Genomic DNA, 25,289 nt, shown 5'->3' with positions numbered 1-25,289 from the left:
AAACTCACCAAAGATGATTTAGTGCCTTTTGTAATGAATGTGAGTATTAGGTCCTTAGATTTTATTAACATTGTGAAAGAACATATTTTATGTTCAAATATTTAAATACTTGTAGAAAGCAAATGCAAAAAATATTGTAAATATTAAGTATTCAATTACTTTGTTATATAAAAATACATTGCAAAATAATTTCTTGCCTGCAGAGCAATACACTACCAAAATCTGAAATTTCTACTTTACCACTGAATCAAGTGAATTTGATGGCTTTATTTGGAGTCCAAATGAAGAAATGCATGCATTTCTCCCGGAAACAGGCAGGAGAGCAGTTGACATTTGGAGTGCTGACCACAGGACAGCTTCAGGGATGAATAATGAATCACTTCACCCGAGGAGCAGAATATAAAGGTACCAACTCCAGCAACGCACTTCTCAAAGACCTTTCTTTCTCAAAAGAAACTTCTCAGCTTTTTTCATGCTGACCAAGCCTCCAACAAAGGCTGCCGCTCCTCATGGAAGCTTTTTCCTGAAACTTATTTTCTGACACCTTACAGCAGCTCCACGTGGCTTTGACACAACCACGCAGTTTTTCAGACAAAACCATAATTTCTGCATTGCCCATGTAGCAGCCCCCCAGGACCCAGCGTGCCGGGGTCAGTACAGGCTCCTTCAGCGGAGAGGAGGAGGAAGGTGCAGGAAAGCAAAAGATGATCACTGCCTTCCTCAAAATGCATAGAAACTCAGACTTCCTGATGGCTTGCAATAATGCTGAGGAGACAAGAGGTAAAGATTTTTTACACTCACTAAGTGATCAGTTTTGCTCTTTCCTAATGGATGCCAGGATGATGGCAGAAGTTGAAGGTAAAATATAGACAATGCAAGCTGCTGCAGTGAGTGTGTTAAAAATAAAATGAACAAAAATAGTCCTAACAAACCTTACAAATGTACTCATTTATCGTCTCCCATTTCCAGACCTCCAGAATTGTCAGGACACAAAAAGAGCTTTCTTAGTCTAGATGCACAGTTCTGGCGATTTCGAACTGTTCCAAGGTTAGCTCAACCCAAAAATAATGTTAATAGCAATAAAACTTCGGGTCTTCAAACCACATCGATTCGTGGAGTGAGACAGGAGGATGGGAGAGTTTTCTTGTTGATTTTATATTATTTGCATTGATCACTATCTGCCTATTTACCTTAAATAGCCAGCCACGATGCTACTTTATTTTTCAGAGCTTCAATAGAGAAAATGCTTCCATTCTCTGGATTACAGCCCTGCAATTGGTAGTGTGATTTTGAATGTAGTTACCTCTTGCTTAAATCAAATCAAATACACACCTTAATGGCAAACCAACATTCCTCATGTGAAAACCTGAAAAGACAAAATTCAGTGAGAAACGTTGTGTATTACCTAACCCTGGTGCAAAGGTGTGGATGCCGAAGCATGGCACAAGTACGAGGGTATGACTGGGGGTTTTGCAGCCCTCCCTGGGGAGGCAGGGACAAACCCCACCAGTCCGGCAAGAGGCGGGCAGATTTCTATACCCAGGACTACAGAAAGTTCCTACCATTTCCCCATACCTAAAGTACTTTGTTTTGCATTGAAAAAAACAAGTTGCATTTAATTAGTTCTGTTCCTCATAACCCATCTAACAGGGTTTTAGCCGTGGGCTCAAGAGTAAAACATTTTTAAATGTGCAATTTTAACCCAATGGTAAGCTAAAATGTTATAAAACTTAGGAAAGAGTAAAGAACTAGCAAGTGTGGAAAAATCAGAAAGATACTTAGTTTCAGGTTTGTGCTTAACTTTGCCAGAGATGAAGAAGCCTTGCCTTTTGCCAAGTTTTTCTAGTTTACTGTTCAAATGAGAAATTACTTGCAGAAAATACTGATTTAAGGCATTTTTCTGTAGACTCCCTAACAATATTCAGGTGAAATGAATACCGAAAGCAGACCTTTCAGAGGTGTAACTGCATCCATATTAAGCTGGTGAAGAAAAGACAAACTCTGTATCTACATTTTTTCTCTCTCTGGCTCATCCTCCTTCTCCCTTAACTGTAGGGTCCAGCCAGGGAGGGCATTCTGTAGGCTGCAAAGCAACACAGCATTGCTGTGTGCTAAGGGGTGCACAGTGACAGAAGGTCACTTACTTTTTCATTAGTAAAAAGGTTTTTCCATCAAACAAAGCAAAACAAAAAAAATAGATTAACTATTTAATAATATATCTACTAAGGGGAATTTCCAACTTTGTAATGGGCAACTATTGAAGACCTTTCCCATCACATCCACACCTCCCTGGGAGTTCTGAGACTTCCTTACAGCTTTTTCCCCCGTGATGAATTTGTCTAAAACCTGTTCAGCTAGGAAGCACTTGCTTTCTGCAGGATGCTATGATCAGACTGTCTTTAACTAGTCAGACACCCTAACCCCATCAGCCTGATCTTTATTCAAAAGATCCTGCTACCTCTGTCCTCTCTTCCCCACCACAAAAAAAACAGAGCTTTTCCTTAGGAACTATCAAGAATGGTTTGCTACCATTCAGCTTGCCTTGCTGTAACTGCAATACAGGTGCTGATAATATCAACCAGTGAAAGTACCAGCCTTGCCTAAGCAGGGTTTCTTTTTGATACAGCTCCTAAGGGGCAGAAGTGCAGCCTCCAGCAAATAAACAAGGACTTCCCATCACTTTATACATGGATTTTTTGAATACCACCACAAAACAACCTTTATATAAGCTTTATGCAGCCTGAAAATATCAGGAACACTGTTGCTCGATAACAAATGCAGTTGTGGAAAATTTCCCCTTTATTTAAGCTGCAAAACATGACTTTAGAAGCCTAAAACTAACTCGTGCTGAATTTCATAATGAGTGGGGTGTGCAACAGGCAGGCAGCCCCTGTGCTCTGGCAGCTCACAAGCATGTTTACTTAAAATGCTGCCTGAGTACGGACTTGTTCATCTGAAATGAACCTTAGGTTTTATGCTCACCTTCCTATTTAATGACATGGGAAACTTAACTGGGATTAATGCATGTTTATACATTTTAATTGTATATTAAAGTGTTTTGCAGATACATAAGAAACATCAGTAGCATATTAACTTATATTAGCTTTAACAAAAAAAAAAACCAACATTGACACATTTGCAATTATTCTGCAATTATATAGAAATTACATTACACACTAATTGCTCTGACAGGTGCCTAATAGCTTCTCTAAATAGGGGGGTGAGAATTTACCCATGGGTATTCTCAACTATTTTGCTTGACCACCTTTTGCCTCTCCTTAAAGCAATGAAAATACGAGGCAGCAATAACAAGTTTCTGTTCTGCTGGATTGTTTTTTTTCCAACACGATCGATGTGCTCCTTCCCCCATGGCTGCCTCTGTGCATCCCCTAGCTCTGTGCTGCTTGCCAGCAGAAGCCTTTCTGCTTCTGGCAGCGCTCCTGAGTGTCCAAAAGTTTTTCCAAGTTTGTTCCTGAAGCATCTGTGCTCAAACTTCAGCAGCTTTTTAGGCAAACAGAGCCTGACAAGGGGACCTGGCCATGCCTAGCACATTCTGCAGCCCTCAGTACAACTGCATGAGCATAGCTAACATTTAATGAAACCTCCTGCACATACTCCAGATACAAATGATCTCAGTCCAAGGACAGACAAACAAAAACCCGTCTTTTTTTTGTGTGTTGTTTGTCTCCATTAATTTGAAGATTCTTCTTACTAGACAACTATGCTGAGAGAAAAAGGAATGGTCTTGTGTTTCTGAGAGGTCCTGGAGAATAATTGATAAGAGTCTTGAAGCTAACTGGCCATAGAAATGATGACACTGGTGGAAAATGTTGTCAATACAGCTGACAAATGTGCATAAAGTATGATCATAGAATCATTCAGGTTGGAAAAGACCTTTAAGATCATCAGGTGCATAATAATTTTACCCTGATGATAGGTTTACCATAGGATGGTCTGGGACAGGACGGTTTGGTTTCGCATCCCGCCCGCCAGTGCCACGACCTTCCTTGGGCAGGCGTCAGGACATACTGCAGGGTTTACTCTTCAGGCTACAGCAAAAAAGTTTTGCCTATCTGAAGGCAAAGTGCAGTCAAGTGGGACAAGATGCATGTGGTTTCCGCGCCGTTGGAGAGGGAATCTAAGAAAAAGCTGTTGCAAATTAGTGACAAACTGTACAGGACAGGCACCGGTCACTGTGGGGTTAAAGCTTCTCACTGTTGTTGTTCAGTAAAAACCTTTTCATATTTTCAAATTAATTCTTCAGTGTTAGACTTATGCTATGATGTTATTACAGGTGTAAGCTAAACAGTAGTTAAGTCCCCTGAACAATCGCTTGTGAATCATACATCTGCAAAAAGCTAGACAAACCCAGAAGAAAGAGCCTTTCCTGTAAGTAAAAGCCATCAAGTGACATTTCAGTTAATACCAAGTGCTCTGCCGCCCTTCCCAGAGACCCAGTTTCCCAAGTACTCCACCACTACAGCCCTCTACAAATTGAAATTTTATGTACATACTGTAATATAACCCCCATATGTTTAATATAGTCTCATTGTGAAAATGCTTCCCAGACTTGTTTGCAAACACTATAATACTGAAAAACAAATGCCAACTCTTGCATTCAAATGGGAGTATTGCCTGTAAAATTGTGACCTTTGTTTTATATATAGGCATCCACAGCTGTTAACCAGGATTATCTATACATCCCAAGGTGTATTTCATCTGAAATGCAAAGCATTTCTTTATTGCACGTATGGTTGACTGGGAATAAAATGAGTTTGTTTCCCTGTGACTGAAAGCTATTTGCATGACTTTCAGATATTTAGAGGTGATTTACAACTCCTGCATTCACATCATGGGTAGATAAACAGGAAAACTGTACCGTGTATGACAATTACTATCCTCAACATCTGTTTTATCCGAAAAATAATTTTATGTAGAAGAAATTCTACCTTAATTATTAGGGCTGACCCAATTTTGTTTTCCTTTAATGCTTGCTTTCAATGGCACAAGACTCGTCTTTTGTATTAGGCATAGCTAGATTCTGTTGATTTATCAGCTGGTCACTTAGGAAGGCACACGCAGAACTGCCTTTGGTGTCTGTTACACATTGCACTTTTCTTAGGGAGAAGTTAAATGTTGACTCATTGTTCTCTTGCAGCAAATAGGAATTTTATGGATAACGTGACCTGTGAAATTCAACTCAATGCATGCCTCCACTGCAATTAGGCAGGGCAACAGCAGCTCAGTGCCATACTGGCATTAATTCTAACGCAGCCAGCTAGAGCAGAAAGGAGCAGGGAAGAAGGCACAGCCACAGACTTGAGTGGAGGCTGCAAGCCAGTTGCCCTCAGCAAGCCAGGCAAGGCAGGCCATGCTTTAGCAGCCGCAGGCAAGGCTGCGGTGCGGAGATCTCCCAGGCAGCAGGGACAGGGAGCTGAGCACGGTAGCAGTGCCAGGGCAGCGGCGCGGTGCCTCGCTCACCCGTGACACAGGTTCCTTACGCAGAAGCACTGCTCAGCATCAGTGTGTGAGAGGGAATCCTTTGCTGCAAAATGGTCAGCATACAGCCAGAATTCTTGTAGTAAAGATGCTTGACCTCTAGTTATTAACTTCTTAACTTCAGGGGGGTGTTGGGTTAAGAGGATGTGCAAGGTAACGGGAAAAAAAGTCCTTGGATCCCTGGCCCTCCCTGCCTGCCTTGAAGCATTTTTTGTGTTTGAAAATAATTCATGCTTGCTTCAACACTCATATAATTATATCCACCCATGATTAATTACAGTACTTTAAAAATGCACTTGAGTGATGCTTCTGATGACACAAAACCTTTTTCTTTACAGAAAATGTCTACAGCGGGCAAAGACTGGGACAGTATTCCACTAACTTATGCAACTGAGATGCCTGAAAACAAAAATATACTATGTTCTTTATTTTAAACATATCCAAAATAAGTAACTTTGACCACTTCTCATCCTTTACTATCTGGAAAAATATCTTGCTCTGCTCTTCTGCCTGGCAGTACTCTTACCATATCAGTCTTAATACTACATGAATGTAACTGCAATACATTGCACTTGCACTGAGTTCAGAACATTTTGTTTCCAATTTCCTCCGCACAGCTTTGTTTATGCTTTGGGTATTAGTATTCAGTAGTTGAACATTCTTGCCAAGCTTACTCCAGGGATGTCTAATGGCTCTGGACCCTAGTCTTTGCTCCTAACACATAAATAGATAAGCTTTGCAAAGCAGTCATTTGTAGCTAGCCTTCATCTCAACGTTAACTAAAGGTGTAACTCAAAACTTTGCTTCGAGCTCAGCCCTCCCACACACCCAAGGAGGGTAAGGTTATTTAAAAAACAGCTAACAAACACTCCTGACATCGCAGCACTACAGCCCCAGACATTATCCCATCTTTCCCAGTGGCTCGTACAGCCAATGTTCATGTCCTGGACACTGCCATGGGAGCCAACCTGCCAGAATTAAACACATGTCCAAGCGACTGCAGTGACGGCAGCACACAAACTCCCTAAGCGAATGCCATAAGCTTGTGAGGAGGAACTAAAGTACAAGCGCTGTCTGCTCCTGGAGTAGCAAAGTGCTGGTGATGCAGCACGATGGGAGCTCCCGCTGCCCCAGGATGCTCATCACTGCAGGGCAGTGCCATCGCATGGCAGGGCTGACTGCGCTCCTGCCAGACGAGCTCCAGAAGTACTTTATGCCAACGGCAAGCCTGGGTTGGGCAATAGCCAAAGCCTCCTTTCTCAGGGCTCACTGCAGTCATCTTTATTCAGATATTTAGGTTGAACTCTGATATCTTCCACCCCTAGTGGTGTTTCCTTCCACCTTCTGTTAAATGCTCTATGAAGCTAGCAAATCCAGGGAAGTACCAAGCTTTTCAAATGAACCAAACCTGCTTCCTCCCTCCCTCCTTTTCCTCCTGCTTTACATTGTCCCACAGCGATTCCCCAGATCTTAAGTCAGCTTCAGCGACTTCAGAAGATCTGTTTTACTACTTCATCTATAATTTTGCATTTTTATCAGCAGTTTCACCACCCGTGTTCAAGCTGGTTTTCTCATTTTTTGTAGCGTTTCTACCATCATCTGCTGAGCAGACAATCTGAGGCAAACACCCTGTGATTCACTGAGTGGCATTGGGAAAATCAAGAGTAAGAAAGTTATGAGAAGGTGGGAGGGAGGGGAGAAAAGAGACTTGTTAATATCATTGTCCCAGATTGTACCACCCTCTAACTCAGAAATTTAGCAGCAGTTGGAAATTCAGCCTCTCATACACATCAAGCCATCCATTCAGTATTCTGAAAGGCAACAATATATGTCCAAAAAAGAGGGTGAAGCATGGAAATGGAAATGAGATCTGCTTGAAATGTTGATTATTTCTGGAGTACTTTTGAAATTTTTCCATATGCCTCTCATATACAACACTATGCAATTAATTAAAGCAAACAGAGTGCATTAAAAGTAAAAAGCACCATATGCACACTTACATTTCAATACACATGAGAAATTATTTCTATACAAGAAAAAGCCCTGAAAGCTCCCATTTCATTCACGCTTTGAATTTGCGAACATTGATGAAAGCTCTTCAGGCATTGACCAACACTCAAATTGCTTTTTATAGTCTCCCTTGTATGTATTTTAATACACAGAATTAAGATTTGTAGCTTAACGCAGAGAAGTACCTCAGGAACAGAGTTTGTGAAATTACCATTTTTTAGTTCAATCACATTGCAGTGAGCTATCAGAGAAAATAAACATTGAAGTGCTACAGGTCTTCTCAGGTGGCAGATATTGCTTTATTACTGGACTCATAGTTCCTAATTCCCTGTTAAAACTAAAATAACTGCTGAAGGTAATGCTTTTGGAACTGGAGGAGGCTGAACTACAGCACTCCCCTGCTGTTTGTGACCCATAGATACACGTGGTCTCCCTGCCCATGGCTGGGGGGTTGGAACTAGATGATCTTGAAGGTCCCTTCCAACCCAAACCATTCTCATAGAACCTTATTCTATAGTCTGTCCAGCTTTGTCACCAAAGCATCTTCAAACCTGTGAAGCACTTACCAGCCTATGACTGATGTCTGTCACTTTCTACCAATCACACATATTTATTAGGCAATTATCTCTTTTTCATTACAATATCATCCCTCTCTCAGAAGATCAGCAAGCTTTTGTGAAGTCAGAAGCTTGGTGTATTTAACATGGAGTTACTAACTTTCACTTGAGTGGAAACTGTGGAGCAACCTTCCACCCCAGTCAAAGCCAGTATTGCACCCCCTGCAACGCAGAGTTCTCATAGCAACACCCGTGCTTTCAAAAACCCCACACAGTAACATCCAGCTATGGCATGATATCTTGATATCACACAGTACAGATAGTGTCACTCCAACATGGCTCCTACAGTTCCAGTGCAGAATTCAAATGTTTTGTTTATAAATATGGGCTATATATCTATCAAATTATACTGAATGGACCATATTACATCATAAGTGTTACAACTGATAACCAACTTAGAAATGTTGTCCGTGGAAGTATAGGAGTACTGATACATACAGTGAGTATAGTCATTAGAAGGCAGTGAAAAATAACTGACTACTCCTGCACTTACAAAGAAATAAAGGCAAGAAAGATGACTTTGGAAGTAGGAAAATCAGATGTAACTCAAAAATCAATAGAAAGGCAAGATTTAAATTAGAAAGACTGTGACACTAATGAAAGATAATATTGCCTTGAGCTCTCAACAGGGAGAATGGCAGCTCTAGGATGCCGGTAATCAGATTCACAAGATGAAAATCTAAACCTTCCATGTGAATGTAACAGCGATCACAATTACTCTGAAAACTAAATTCATGTCAGAGGCAAAATAAATCAAAAGCATTAATGAGAAAATTAGAGGATTCGAAGGAATTAGCTGTAAGGCATTCAAATTTCTCTTTTTTGTTAAGAGCAGCAGTCTTGTAGGAATGTCAAAGAGTAAATAACATAGTGAAGTATAATTGCAATAAAGCTCATTCAATGCTGCATTACAGTACATCTAGTCTGACTACCATAAATCTCCTCCTGTGCTTCCCAGTAGTTACTTAATGAAAAACAAGCCAAAAGTTGTGTGCTGTTATTGTATGTGTTCCTATAGCACCTAGGAACCTGAGAGCCACTGCAGTAACTTCTATTCAAACATGACAGACAGTTTCTGCATTGAAACAGGAATGTTCTTCATCAGTCTCATAGCAGCCACTAAAACTGCAAGTTTTTTGCTTCCTATGATGAAAAAATCTTAAAGTATTCATGCTTTAGCAAAATTCTCTTCTTAAAGACATACATAACTATGGAAGCTGACCCTCAGTTGTTCAGACACAACTGACATTTTCAGGGAAGAGACTCGGTGATTGAGGCCAAACAAATAAAAGTATACATGTAAATAGAAGCATAATTTCACACAAAAGCTGTCTAGAAACAGTTTCTGGCAAACCTAAAGTCTTTCTGGATGGTATCCTTTCCTTGAAAATGGCCATTAGCTGATACCTCAGAACTGTGAGAATAAGAAACATGTGCAACGTTATTTTGCCTGGGTGTACTTTTTTATTTTTGCATTTTAATGGTTACCCCTTTTTCTGAACCCATTTCTAGTTTTTCCACTGTGCAATGGTTGCAGTTCCCCCAATTTAAGCATGAAAGGCATGTACTGCATTTTATTATTAAACTTTACCCTCTTCTATCTTACTGCTCTGTTAAATTACTCCATTTTATGCACACAATATCTGGCGCATTACACGTCAAATCAGGCATTAGCACAGCATATTACACCTCTGTATACAACAGCAGGAACAAGAGAAGTGTTTATACTTTACTGAGCTAGCAAGCAATCCATTACTTGAATTTTTTCCTGTACAGTTTGTCAAGTCTCTCAAATTAAGTTTTACATAAGATGTTCAATTTTTTCACAGCAAACCAAGCAACCCACCTGAAAAGTACTCCAGAATCTCATCTCTGTGTATGTAGCGTTCTTTTAACAAAACAAAACAAAAATAAATGGGAGGGACTGGACACTAGATCTGAGACAATGGTGATCTGCTGAGGGGAAGGGTGAAGTCACCGCAATCACCCACAAGAAATAAAGAAGTCTAAAGCAAGCTACATCCAAACTGATTTTTTTTTTTAATGGGTTCACCCTTCATCTCTCAGATGAATTAAAAACCTGCTACAAGCATTGCACTTGGCATACAGCAGTTGTCTTTGCCTTCCTGAACTGCACAAGGCAAAGGTCCTCACAGGAACAACTTGGATCATGACAGCAAAATGTCTAAGAAAAAGATAATATAGAATTAACCCACTCCTAACTAAGCTGCTGGACATCTACCTCAGGCTCTGAAAGCCCCAGATGTCATAGACAGATATCCCTTAACATCCACAGATTGCACACAGGCATGTCAGTGACTATAAAGTAGCTGCATACACAATTGCTTGGATGCACTGTTTGTATAAAGCAGTTAAAATACATGGCAAACTATTAAAAATGATTAGGCGAAGTTACACAGCAACCTTAGAGGGGATGCGAATGCTACACCAATCTCCCACCAGCTGGAACGTGCTTTGGAGATGCTCAGCTCAGCCTGGAATACACCTTTTCAGAAGCTTAAAACAGTTCATGTACGTGAAGACTATCCACAGATCCAGGGCAAAATGTGTAACTAATTTCATGAGAGAAAGAGACAAAAGGATTTCATCTAAACATTGGAGTTTTGGCCCCAATGCTATTTAAATATCTAAACTTTAATTAACTGTAGGTTGAACGACATATGCGTGAGGTACTGAGAAGTACAAGTATGAACAAGACATGAGTTTTGGTGAAGAGAAAGTCCTTCGGCAAATGAATGACAGGACCAGAACAGAAAAACAGAATGCCCAACTCTTCACCTTCTATTGCTGAAAACAGCAAAGGGTCTGGACAGTTCTCAGGTCTTAAAAACCAGCCATTTAAAAGATTTATCCGAGCAGTACTCCATAATTCAAAACTGGAGAGTGTTAAGGGAAAATCTACAAAAACATATTAAAGGATTAGAAAGCAGAACCACAGAGAAAGATCTGCAGAGGTCAGACTACTTAGTTTATCAAAGAGGAGGTAAAAGGGGAACTTTGATCACAGTTTAAGAACCTAAAAGGATAATGAAAATGTGCTATAGCAAGCGCTTCAATCTAGAGATGAACGTATATCAATTTCCAGAGGTTACAAGTGGAAAAGTGCCAGAATCACACAGGAAAAAAGAAACCCTTGAAGTAATGGTGTGAATAATTAACGACTCGAGAAAATTACCAGAGGTTCTCATGGATGCCCTATTGCCAGAGGTCCTTAGCACAATACTGGGTGTTTCTTTGCAAGAAACGTTCCAGTTCAACCTGAGTTACTGGACATGAATCAGCTGAGAGAAATCCCACAGCCTATGCTGTGCACTGCTCAAACTACAGGCATCTCAGCTCTGATGGACCCCAACACAAGACACCAACAAAAATTTGTATTAATGTTTTTTTCATATACTACTAGAAAGTACACAGAAACACTCCAGGTACAGAGTTATTTCCATTAAAAACCTCGTTACGGCTAACAGTGCAAAGAGCCAGCAAGCAGACAAACTCTCTTACCGCTACTCCTTTCTGAACAGATTCGGAGAGGAGCATCTGGTGACAAATTTCTGTGCCTCCAAATCCATCTCTGCTCTTTCCAGAAGGTCAGGGACCGGATCTCATCCAACTTAAGCAACAAAGATAATTACCACGTTCAGAAACACGCCAGTTGCCAAAGCGTGCTCCTTTTCCACCACCTGCTTCCTTGTCTTCTCCACCTCCCAAAAACACCTCTGCTGCACAAACGACAGGCTGGCTGAGATCTGACATGGTTTGCTAAGTAACTGTCCCAGTGGTGGCTGCACAATTGGCCATCACCGGCACCATCCAACTCAAATTGCATTACACTTAATTGATTCATTAAGGTAATCACTACTGTCATATCATCTGCTCATTACAAACAACAACAAATTATTCAAAATATGTTTTCCCTTCTGAGCAACTGTATCAAATATATTAATCAGAAGTTGGTTGGCTGTTTCAGTCGCTCATTATCTGCATGCCATTTATATAATAAAAAGAAAATGAACAAGCAACTTGCCATCAGTCGGCTATTTCATTTTTCCCCGATGAGTTCTAGAATTTGTAAATTAAACCAGCAGTGGTGCTCCTGATTTATATGAGAAGGTTATGACCAAAAATATATTTCATCTATAGGCAAATCTGTTTTATATCCAACAACTTGTCAGTTTTAACAAACTCTGCCAAAGGCTATTATTGATGGTAGAAGGCAAAACAGGTATGGAGAAGCCAAGATTTTCACATTATGCACAAGAAAAATCACACCGGCCATAACAAAATTGTTATCTAAGAGTGAAAAATGCTTATATATGAACTTGATCGAAATTCAAAAAGTACCCTTTGCCCAAAGAATCACTTTATATACCACATCCCATCAGGTAGGTGCAAAATTAGCACATAAGCGATTTATATACATTTCTGTATACTGTACCCTGAATTTGGTGTACTCTATTAGCACAGCAGATGATTAAGGTCTGCAGACTACATAACAAAGCAATGAAGTGGTGCCGTAGTAGTTTAAATCAGAGCAGCTGTGAATAACTCCCATTATGTCAGCTATGTGTTTCTGGCAGCTGATGTACCATCAGCCAGGTCTCCAATTGCATGTCAGCCTTCTCATTTAAAACCCCCAGAAGAGATCGAGCTAGACACCCATAGAAAGGTCTTAACTGACAGTGATTGCCTCTATTCTGAAGACTAGCAAATTAAAATAATCTTGCAAGTGACTATTCCCTCTAAAGAGGAAACATTAATTCTTTACAGAATTAAGTCAATGCATTATTTATTTCTTACTATAGTACTATTTGTGTTTTCTCAAAATGGGATTCAGGGCAGGGGATGCTCCTAAAAGCCCACCAGGATACCATAATTTGCTGCAGGTGTTCATTGTTTTATATGGCTCATTTTACACCATCCTTTAATTAGTCATCACAAGTTACCTTCAGTGCAAAAGGTGATAGTCTGGTTCCTCGGGAAGCACCAGAATACAAATTCTCAATTATCTTTGGCCTTGCAGGTGATGGAACCAGCTGCGATAGACAGCAGAGACTGTTGTATCACCTTGGGTAGACCAGCGTGCATGGTCCTCTGGGTTGCCGAGGCTCTCCTGGACCTGTCAAGGATCAAGACGGTGACTATCCAGCAGCCTCATGCCATTTGCAAGCCTGTCTGTCCTTCAAGGGCTGTACCTGTAGACCAGAAGAAAAGGTCTGCACTAGACAGCAGGACAGCCCAGGGCTTGCATGCTCCGATCAGCTGTGGGGCTGGCAGGGGGGCACACTGCCCATCGACACCAAGCAAGCAAAATACAGCACATGATCTGCATGCCTGCCCATGCAGGTAAAGCTGCACTTTTGTGCTTTAAATGATGTTAAGTTTCCATTTCCCCAATTTTTGAGGCAATCTATAGAGTGACAGCATTTGAGTGAGGGAGAGAAAAGTCAAGAGGGTGAGCATGGAAGTGTTTGCAATAAAGAGGAATGAAATGAAGGATAAAGGAGGCGGCCTGATGTGATAGATTGGCTGTCCTATCAGTGGTGATAGTTTTTCTACAAATCATCAGAACTCCTGCCTTGAAGATGGATCATCCAATTCATCTTTGCGGAAGCACCATCAAGATGCTGGGGGGAGAGGAGAGGTGGCCGGGAGTAGCCGGACACAGGGCCAGGAGCCAGGATGGGAAGCAACAGTTTTGCCCTGTTGACACCCATGAAGTTTGTGAAACAGTACTGGCAAATTGTTGTTTTCTGTTACCATATTATCACCCTCTTGCATCTAATAAACTAGTTATTCGAGGGAAATTACAGCAAGAAGCAGGGCCATGCTAGCAGACAGTAACACTGCTAAATGTACAATGGCGCTGCTATTCATGCTGGCTGGGAGCAGCAGCCGAAAGTGTTGAAAACAGACTGCCCTGTCTGTCACTCAGCTAGTCCTATCCACAGCAATATTGCATTGCCTTTTAAGATATTTTCCTGTTTTTCAGGGTTATCCATGAAGCGACGGCTCTGAACTCTATCATCTCTGTGCCTGACACATTGTTTATAAAGATCCTGAAAGCTTCATCCCTTCGTATTGAATGCTTCCTTGGAGAAAGAAACACCCAAATTACATGAGCTGAAAGTCATGTAATTATTTTAAATGAAAATAGCAAGCCATAAAGAATATTCTAGCACTGTTCATATTGTTCAAAAGAAGAGAACAACAAAGTAGCAAAGCTTTGTTTAAACTATCTTTTTCCAATATAATCCAAAGGAATCTTACACTACCACCATGATACTACAAGACAACATTAAACAAAATACAGGTTAAATTGTACTGCGAAGTACCTAGACAAAGGGTATTTTTTACAAATAGATGTGCAAACAACACTCTTTGGGGATACAAGCACGTAAGGAGGAGGAGGCATTTTGCACTCAGTAACATGATGTCATGTATCACAACACCATAGGAGCTGTCTTAATTGTCACAACGTTTTAAATTGTTTGACTGTGTGTTTGACTCATTAAATCGCTTAATACATGTATAGGTACGTACATACACTGTGTATGGAATATCAATACCACATAGCTGAGAGGCAGGTTTAGGCCAGCACCTTGTTTTCAGCACTAGCCAATTAGGGAAGTAAAATAGGACATAGCAAGTGTGTCCAGAATCTTCCCTAGGAAACTCTTCAGCCTCCCAAGTTTCACAGTGTAAGAACAAGGAGTGGTTCCTTAATGGTCACATACCTCTGTACTCTTTGCCCTTTAAAAAAACACAACCCTTTGGTGCAAGCCGTCTTGGGAGAGCAATAAATTAATGGAGAATGCATCTGAAGTTGCTATGACAGATCTGAAGTTTCCCCTTCTTACACAGTATCAGAAATTAAGCAGCAGGTTCACAGTCACCATGGCCCTTTCTTGAAAAGAGAAGGAAAAAAAGAAGTCTAATGCTGCTTCAGGAATTTGAGCTTAAACGATTTTACTTTAGGAAAACATTTGAAACCTTGAGTTAAATAGTGAGAATTATGCAGGTTCTGAAGAGAAGAGATTTGCTGGAAGCCTTTGAAATAAGGGAGAATTAGACAATACAATTTATTTAGACTTTCAAGCCTCTTTAACAGAGCATTAAGAGAAAGCACCATAAAAACAAATTTTCAGAGTGGAAAATGAAGCTATACTGTGGTCAGAATCCAGTTAAGACAAAAAAATGAGTAGGAGTGAACAGCTGATATCCAGCAAAGATATTCAGAGATGTTTTCCAGAATAAGTACTTGCATGTAATACACAATTAGGTTGGAAAAACAGATAAATGCATGTCTGAGCAGAAGCAATATATCTATTTTCCTTGTCAAACTGACACATCATACACAAACTTTCCCTGCTCATATGTGATCAGGAAAGTCTTTCACTTTTTTGACCACTGAAAGAGAGGAGAAAGCATACTTCTGCAAAGTTTTCCTCTTCTATATTAGTATGGAAGACCAAAAAAAACCCCAACAAACTACCAGTCACCCATGTGACCACGGGCAGATAACACACCCCGGCACATTTTCATCTGTTAATTCCGAGCCTAAGCTGAAAGGCACATCAGAGCCGTCCAGAGGAAAACAGCATGGATGTGTTATGGGAAAATATGCTAAGCTGCTTCTGGGAAGAACATGCAGTACAACTTGAGGGTACAATCTATGACAAAGACATTAAAAAAGCACCTAATAAGCGTTATTACTTTGTTCTTCAATTCTTTATGGTTACAATTATTCTGGTCTCTCCCTTGAGAATTATTTCCAAGGTAACGTGCACTGGCTGGCTTTCTTGTTTCAAAAGTAAGATAAACTTCCAGAATCACCATCTCTTGATCTTCAAGCATAAAGTCCAAAAGAAAACCGATAGCCTATAAGAAATCACTGTCAACTGATTCATGAAATAGCTGGAACTACAAGATCTACTGCCCCCACAGAGGCAGAGCTAAGAGTTGAAGGCAGACTGCTGTATTCTTCAAACCATGGGCACATGCATGCCAGGGCAGTATTCAAAAGAAGGGAAAAATTCAAGCGTAGCTGACTAGAAGGCAAGAGGTTCAGAGACACATTTTGCCTCCAAGTTAGAAAGTGAATGTGAAAGAGCGATGGGTGAAAACAGACCTGGAAGTCTTCAGAAAAAGAAGCATTTTAGTGATTCTGCTTAGTTTGAGACATTTCACTGTAACACATTGGGGATGGTGTTAAACCAGAATATATTCTCACCTCCTGGCTAACCGTGTTGGTCAAAAGAGGTAATCTCAAAGCCTCCTTATCATGCCGCACCGAGATGACTTCAGGTCACTACCTCCCCTGTCTAGCTGACTTACATCAGCCCATTCTTCGGCTCTTTGTTCAGGTTCTTGATTAACTAAAGCCTAATACTTCAGCAGAAAAGCCATCAGCAGTGGGACGGCTCATTCCAATTGTCTGGCCATTTCTTGCTGAGTCTGCAATGACCAACCTCAGGGTGAAGAAACCTACTACAGAACAACTTTTCAGCGGCCAGGTCAAAACGTGGTTATACCAAGCCCAAAACAGAACATGTCCTTCTCATCCAGAAATATCATATCATCCACAACCTACTTTTTCAATTTAAAAATCTTTTCCTTCATCCTCGTCCTGCCCTGTTCCAAGTGCCTCCTTGCCTACATGCCTCGAACCAGGCATGCTGGAGTCTTCATGGAAAACATCCCAGACTTTCAGCTTTAAGTTTCTTCTGAATTACAGTTCTCAACATTTTTAGAGAACAAAATATTTTGCATATAAGCATGCAGAAGTTATCGTCATCTTGTCTGCTGGCAACAACCATATTATTATAAAACCATTCGCACAAATCAAACCTTTGCCGCTAGAGGACTCTCCTGAAGCCATCGCTTCAATGTCACCAGGCATCCACTTCACTCTTCTTCATCTCCCTTTCGTTTCCCAACTGCAATATGGTCTGTTTAAGTTACCTTTTGCCTCTTTCATTTGTTATAAGATTGTCTATAGATAGATAGATATACATACATATAAACACACACACAGATACATACATACATGTTATTTACGTAATTTCCCTATGGCTGTGCATGGCTGTATTTCTTGTTTTCTGTTGATTTTTTCTCTCTTTTCCACCTTCTGTGCTTTCACTTTTCCTTAGCTCTGCTTTCTTGTACTGCACTTGCATCCCATCCATATTCTGTCTCAGTTTCTTTCAAAAATATTCTCCTCTCACAGCTACGAGCAAAAAAAATCAAGAAGGCAAGTGCAAAAAGAGACTGCGTGTTGCAGAAGCTGGAAGGGTGACTGCGTAAGAGGCATCCCTATTGCAGCAGAAAACAGTTCGCTACAGCTCTGTCCCTTTGCTATTTCACATGTTGCGGAACAGGCACGCATTTTAAAAAAAATTATAAAAATAATCCAAGTATTCATGTTGTTTGGTAAAATGTTGCACAGAGGTTTCTCAATAGTCACCAAGATGTCAGTCCTGCTAAAAGCCATCTTCACAGCATCAGAACAAGAGACTAATTTGCTGTAATAACGCCTTTTGGTTGTGATAAATAAACCAGGTTTAAAGTATATGTTCAACCTCCAGGAAAACACTGAAGTTGGCTGAAATAACATCAGCAACACAGGAGGCAATCTGCGCTTGGAGTCAGCACTGGGCAAAGGGCCATCGCACACTTCTGTTTTCCCATGTCTTTTTCTTGCTGGAGAGAACTTTTTAGCCACCAGTGTTTATTAAGCTATTATATTAAGAACAGCTTTTATCAGGAGAGCTCTTGACTGACGTTTGAGCCAGTTCCAACTAAAACTTGTGTGCCATTTCAGTTGGAGAAAAAATTACTTTCAAAATAGTATGCTTTTTTATCAAGGTAAACCTCACAACACGCTAGTAAGAAAAAAGAATTTTTAAAGAAGAGAGCAAGTCTAATAATTCATACCTGACACCACCAGCCTGGGCAGGTTCATGGCATTCTCTGCACCACTTGCTCCTCCTCCTACCTTTCTCCTCAAACTTTCGAGTAGGTAACCAGGGAAAATTCTGCTCTTAGAATGTTTTTAGATATAATTTGATAGAAGCAACCTGGGAGACATCTGACATGTGTTAGTTTTCTCAAATTTCAAAGAGAAGCAGCACCGTGTTACCAGTCCTGTCGAGTGAATCAATGACATGTTCAATCCTGAGAAAGGTGCTTGTCCTGTAAGTCATAACTCATCAGGTAAAATGCTCCTTTAGGATCAAGATGAAATCTAGACCTGGAGGGCACATTTGAAACCTCTCTTCAATAGGGCAAAGATTACCTCTGCAGAACTATTCTGTGAAACAAGAAATTAGTGTATTATCTTGCTCTGCTGTGGGACAATACTTCAAAATAATAGCAAGCTCCTGAATGGGTCATCTTTTCTGTGTGAACACTGAAATTTTCTCCTGTTACAGACTCACGACCACAACGCAGCTACACTCCACTCAGTCATATGAAAATTTGGTAAGTGTCATAGGGACTGACTTTCAGGAGTATGACGCTCCCACATATGTCATCGCTTTTGTAATTGTGGGAAAATGAAATAAAACAGAATACATGCCATACAGACACCTCAGACCTCATATTGCAACATTTCACTTGTTCAGTTTTGCAGCTGCTGCATTTTCTGCTTTATTTGTGTCTCTCTGAGACCCGCCCTTTACAGCAGGCACTGCACGAAGAAACCCTTATCAGGAATCACTGGGGTGTGTGCACACATGCACGTGTTTGTGTGCACAAGTACATCTTAAAGCCCCAGGTTTCATCTAGACCAGGTTTTTCTTTACATGTATTTTTTGAAAAATCCTAATGTCCCAGAACTTGTTAGGCACAGTCATGAAAACTCTTTCGGTCCTTCCTCAGCATTTCTTCCCATGTATCTCATCAGAGGTTCTGTTTCGAGTTTTGAGCATGCTCAAGTTTTGGCACCTAAGCAACAGCTACATGGAAAAACTCTTCCAGCAAGCTGATGCTTCTGTGGGACTTGTTGTCTTCTATGGGACATGTTGTCATCCTCTTTCTCCCCCTCCTCTCCACCAGAGCTACCACCTGACCTAAGTCCACCTTGCAGATACTTCCAGACCAGCCATGCCTTGCAGGGTTTGTAGAAACCAACACACTCATCTAACCTTAACTTCACAAAATTCCCATGGATAACTTCTGATTTCAAAAGACTGAAAAGAAACCAGAACAAAAATGATGCTGCTCCGAGAATTAAGATACAAGCACTGAGGTTTTTTTCCTCTGCCACATATCCCTTCTGCAGGCCTTTAACAAACCACTTTGGCTGTCTGTTTCTCCTTCCACTGCCACCTTTGGTGTAAAGTGATGGTGCTTGTGGGTAAGCCCAGGTGCAGGACCACATAGACTGGGCAGGAAGACATCCATCCATGCTCACAGGGGAAAACAGATCACAGACCCCAAAGAAAAATGGCAAATCTAATGACCAACTGCTATTAAGCAAACAGCATGCCAAAAGCATTAGGAAAGCAAAATCTCACAGCATCACCCCCAAACATTTCCCCAAAGGTGAAAGGAACGACCACCATAGTGAGAACTGCTGTGTAAAGCAATGACAAGCTCTCTTCCGAAGAGACTCATTAATCCCCATCTACTGAACTGTGACAGTGTCAAGCTCTGCAGCGGGAAGATGGTCAGCAAGGAGACATCACCCACACCTTTCGGTGATCTGCACCTCCTGCCTTTTGCCCTATCAATGCCAGGACACACAGTTACTTCCTGACTTTCTGCTACCTAAATTAACAATTATTACTGAAGTAATTTTCTAAGGTGTCGAGGTCAGCAAAGCACTAGGAAGAATCATGGCTAATGAGCAAGCCATCACTACTGCAAAATGAAAATTGCCGTAAGGCAGTGGAGAGTATCGTATTAAAATTGCCCATAAATTTGCAACTGCCGAACGGTATCTCTCATTGCATGAGGGGCAGGGCTTTTGCTTAAGAATTTTTTTAAATACTTAAGGCATACAGCCTTTGAACTTAGTCCAGTCCCCTGCAATCACATTCTGAACTCCCTGTGTTAGTAAAGAGAACAAAAGTGAAAAGGGCTTATAGTTTCACTTTTTGAGTTTCCTTGTACTTTTAGCTCTAAAACCATTTTGATAAGCAGTTTCAGTGAGTTATGTACATATCTTATCTCTCAAGCAATGATTTCTCAGAGTGTTGTGCAAGTAAGGGTTCAAGACAGGCAGTTTCGCAGCACACATTCATAATTTCCCTTAAAAGCAAATTGTTACAGCCACAGCTGCTGTAATCCAGGAGTGGATCTGGACTAGGGAAAAAGGAAAAGCCTTTTCTACTGCCAGGAGAGCTCGGTCTGTTGGGCTTTCATATCATGGAGTGTTTGTGCTGTTGCCCGGCAAGTCCCTCGGGAGCCACAGTCTGTTCAGCCCGGCCCAGGGCTGTGTGCTCATGAGAAGGAGCTGACATCACCACAGACACACAAAAAGCAAAAACCCCACCATTTCTCGAATTACAGTAAGTGGTGATGTCGAGGAGGTTGTTCCAGTCCTGGCTCTGTTCCTACTAATTCAATACCCACAGCAGTCTACAGCCAGTTCTAGAGCCGGCTCTTGAGCGCCAAGAAATTAAATATTTCCCTGATAGTTCCATCCCAGACTATCCAGAGCCAATGCACTTTAGTCCCAAAATGCTGACTCTCTCCCGCCAATCTCCCCAAAACATAACCAGCCTGTTTCATGTGAAAATATCAGCCTAGCAAGGCTCTATCTCATGATGCAGTTTGTCATTTCCATCAACAACGCAAGTTCAGTTTATGGCATCTAAAAAGGGAAAAATAATAATAATACAGGAAGGAACACAACTGACATTGAAAAGAATTTGATTGATGATAAAGCCTGTGGGGAAAAAAACATGGAGCTTCAGAAGGGATAGGAACACTACTCACTGAAATAAAGACTTTGAGACTTAAAGATCTTAATCCTGTGGGGAAAAAAGAAAAGAAAAAAAATCTAAAAAGATGAAAATACTGCCTAGTTCCTACAGAACAAACAAACAAAAGCAACAACAAAAAACACAATTAACAAAAAAAAAGGAATGTTCTTGAGGATGCAGTTTCAAAATGATAGGAAGTCCTAAAAGCCATAATTCATTCTGGCTAGAAAACAAATTGTCTCCACAGTATTATAGGATTTAAAACAAGCAGATTTTGTCAGTGGATTTAGCATGATGAATCAGGTAAATTGGAGGCTGAATCATCACTATATCCCCAGGCATCTGCAGTGAAATAGAAAGGAAAGGAAAATAAAAAATTAGAGAAGCACCTAGAGGATGCTGAGGAAATCACAGGCACACGGAATATTGAGTGAAAAATCACACTGATCTGGAATGTTTGCGTCAGGTTTTTTAGTGACAGGCAGTATTTGGGAGCCATGAAGAGACACAGCAAGGAAGGCTTCTGGACCTCCCAGAGCTGAGACTAAACCCAGTGGGAAATGATCTACCACAGAGCAGACCCAAGGAGGAAAATGGAGGAACAGAAGGGACCCTTGTCTAAGCGATTAGATGGAGGTAACAAACTGAAATCTCCAGATGTTATGAAGCAGGAACCTGAACTAACTCCTCCAGCAGCTGGAGGGCTGCACTTCATGCCCCAGGGCCCCAGCAGTGCAGGCGCTGGGACAGATGAAGCCTTTCTCACCCTCACGAAAGCTTCCCAGCCTGCTCAGCAGATGCTTTCATCGTGTCTGGGAACAGCCCAGTGGCACTACCTTCTCCTGGCGTCTTCCGTCTGCCTCCAGACCACCACCCTCCTGCCCAACCTCCGAGGCAGAAGAAGCCAGGCAGCTGGGGGACGTGGGGGCACACACGATGCTGTCCACACCTGGTGCCTCGGGAAGGCTCCTGTGCTGGCCATGCACCCCCCAAACACCCTCACTACACCAAGCAGAGCTGGGGAGTTACGTGTCTAAGGAGTTTACCAGCGGCTTTCCTGAGCTTTCTTAAATGAATTCTCAATTGCTTGCAACAACACATAAAATTTAATAATAAAATGCCTTTTCTTCCATTTTCTTTATACTTTTTTTTCTTTTTTTTTTTCAGAAAACTTATGTCTGACCTATATCGACCTCACAGGAAAAAAGATAGATTTTTTTCTGCTTGTTTATTTTTTCCCTTTTTTTTCCCCCACACAGTAGTACCATCAAAATATGCGTTCCCCTGACGGCAGAGACAAAAGCCACTCCAGTAACTCAAACCAACACCACTCCTTCCTCGTCCGGCACAGCAATCCTTAGTGACTTCAGGCTGCCAGGGAAGGTGAAGGACAGAGAACTGCAAGAGCCCTCCCATCGCAGACGCCAAGAGAGCCCTCAGCTCTCACTTATGCGCTTCAGTGCTTGCAAGAAAGGCACAACAGGAAATTTTCTTTCTGTCCATACACAAAACGAGCCCTTAGCTAAGGAATGGATAGCATCTATTGTAGAGGCTGGCTGGTTTTCTCCAATACACTACAAAACTCACTTTTAAGTGATATGCACGGCTGCACCTGCACATTTTGGGCATGGCCAAATGGAAGTGCTAGGTGGCAGCAAGGTCCCAGGTATGTCCCATTCCAGCTCTGGCTCATTTCAGAAGTGTCTTGATATTTACTCAACAGTCACTTCAAATACTTACCATTTGTCACCTGCTTTTTAGACGTGGGTGTCCTCAATTCTTCGAAACTCTTGTGTACAGAACAGCACATATGGGGCTGCCAGTGACCCTCCCTGGGAAAGACTACAATTATTCCTTGCGTTTCACATGCAGCCACATTTACCTGTGCCTGTCCCTGGTGAGAACACAGAGCATCGACTTCAAAAGCGCCACTCCATAATTTCACAGATCTAACAGTCAAAGCAGAGCTACTGCGAAACTTAAAACAAGCAAAATGTAGGTTTGTGCCATTAACATAACAGAGGGAAAGTGGAAAGAAAATTTGCTCATATCTTGTATGTTTGAACATGGACTTCAGTGCAACTCTCTGAAAACGCGATCTAAGGTTGCAGCTGCATTGAAGAAAGCAAAACAAGCTGGAAGCCCAAGCAAAGCTGTCCTTTGGCTTAAGCTCTAAGACAGGGTGGCTGGTGGGAGAGGGGACATGGCCTCAGCCCACAGCCACTGCCCAGGCAAACTGCACATGTCTGCGGCAAAGCAGCAAACACACATGATCACTTTGGTTAAAAACTTCTCCCAAGAAACCTTTCAACCTTCAACCAAACATCAGCTCATTAGCAATAGGTCAAAGCCACATGGTATTTAACTTTGGATTAAATATCACTCTCATTCTCAGTGGGAAGCCAGGGCATTAACATATGTCTTGTCATGTATTTTCCCTTCCTGTTACATCTGATTAATTATGCCTCTTTCTGAAATCTTTTCTTAGTTTTTATGTGAAATGAAAACCCATGTCAACAGGGAGAGGACAAGCCCCAGGAGAGAGGCAGCAAGCAGGGGGGAAATAATTCTTCCTCGTCCCCAAAGCTCTGCACTCTATTTAGACTGCAGCAAAACCAGGGGAGGGATTTTTCTCTTACTTGAATGTACCTTTCATTTTCCTGAAGATTTCACTGATTGCAAGACTTTGTTAACATTTATACAGGCTAAAAAACACAGGTCATTTCTGTAGGGACTTGTACTGGCCTCAATCACAGACTAACAAAACATACCGCAGCAATGACAGATATATATCTTGACTGTGAAAATATGCCTATAGGCACTTTCTCTTCTCACTGGCAAACCATTTCCCTTAATTTCCCAGTTTCTCAGCTTTGCCACTTCTTTTTACATTTTGCAATAAATATTGTTCAGCTTGGTGACAGGATAGTCCAAAGCTTTTAAAGCAAAACAAACTGATCGCTCTTCTAGCACAGAAACATTAAAGTTCTTTCACATTATGTTGAAAGCATTTGGTCTAATATTTAGAAGTAAAAAACATTGATTTCTCGTTTAGAAAGTTAGCAATGTTATGGATGCAGCAGCTCATGTGCGCACATGACCCGTTAATGATCAACTTGACCAGAAGTTATAACCTCAGATTGTAAGGTGCAATAGCCTCTTAACGAAAGCCTGTGGAATGATACAAATGTGTTATTTAATTCTTTTCATTACACCAATGAAACCAGATTTGCATATTCAGTACTAGCTGAGCACAGTTTTGTAGAGCAGATATAAATACTCTGTAGATTATCCAGAAAGCACTTGGAGCTAGAGACGTTAATTCTCACATTGAAGTGATAAATACAGAGAAAGAAGTCAAATTGCATCTGTGAGGAAGAAAAAAGCATTTCAAAGTAAAATCAAAGCAATGTCAGGAAGGTTGCAAGCAGCCACCAGCCGTTCCCAAACTCACTTGCATCTGCCCACGCGCATCCAGGTCTGCATTCGTGTCTCACAGAGGCTTTGCCATTCCTTGGGGAGAGGGATGCTCCCTGTGCCATGCACCACAAATAGCCTGCCATAAATTTACTGGTAAATGCATTGCTCTCGCCTCCTGACTGGCAAAACATAGGTGTAGAGATTCTGTATCTGAAAAAAAAAAAAAAAAAACCCCACCAAAAACAAACAAAAAAACCCCCAACACTTTAAACTAGAAAAAAAACCAAATGAAAACAGAATATATAACATATATTACTATTAATAATATATTACAACACTAATCCATGTATTACTGTATTAATTATGTTAGTTTTTACTGTATTATTATATTCTTGAGAGTGTGTATATGTATACACATATATAACAACACCTATAGCATATGTATTATTGTGTAAGCAAGGAGACAGGCTTGGCAGATGGCACAAAATCTGAAAAATATCACCTGCCCAAAAAGTTCACAGCAACTCTTTCACAACAAAAATTGTGTGGTAGATGACGCACCTTTGCAGCCTCTTCCCCATAACTCCTGCTCTGCAGTACGCACGGTGCCAGCTCTCCAGGGGACAGGCTGCCCGCTGCGCTGCCGCCCCCAACAGCCGCTGTTTCAAGGGGTCCGTGCTGGCAGCGCGTGCCTGCCTGGCAGTTCCAGTGCAGAGATGGGATTTCAGACTTCAGTTCCTCCCCTGTCAAATTTAGAGGTAAACATTTCCATGGGCGCAGCAATGCCCAGCCC

General features: G+C 41.3%; 1 long non-coding RNA gene across 1 annotated transcript; it reads right to left on the bottom strand.

Annotated features, from left to right (window-relative positions):
* Positions 1 to 1,206: 1,206 nt before the first annotated feature.
* Positions 1,207 to 25,184, bottom strand: LOC130155588 (uncharacterized). Its single transcript, XR_008824115.1, has 4 exons — positions 25,058 to 25,184; positions 24,531 to 24,706; positions 22,817 to 22,908; positions 1,207 to 1,366 (listed from the first exon to the last, which is right to left on the bottom strand). It is a non-coding gene; the product is annotated as an uncharacterized LOC130155588 (long non-coding RNA).
* Positions 25,185 to 25,289: the final 105 nt, after the last annotated feature.

The sequence above is a fragment of the Falco biarmicus genome, chromosome 9 (assembly GCF_023638135.1).
Source record: "Falco biarmicus isolate bFalBia1 chromosome 9, bFalBia1.pri, whole genome shotgun sequence".
Lineage (NCBI taxonomy): Eukaryota > Metazoa > Chordata > Aves > Falconiformes > Falconidae > Falco > Falco biarmicus.
This window is presented reverse-complemented; position numbering and strand designations above follow the sequence as displayed.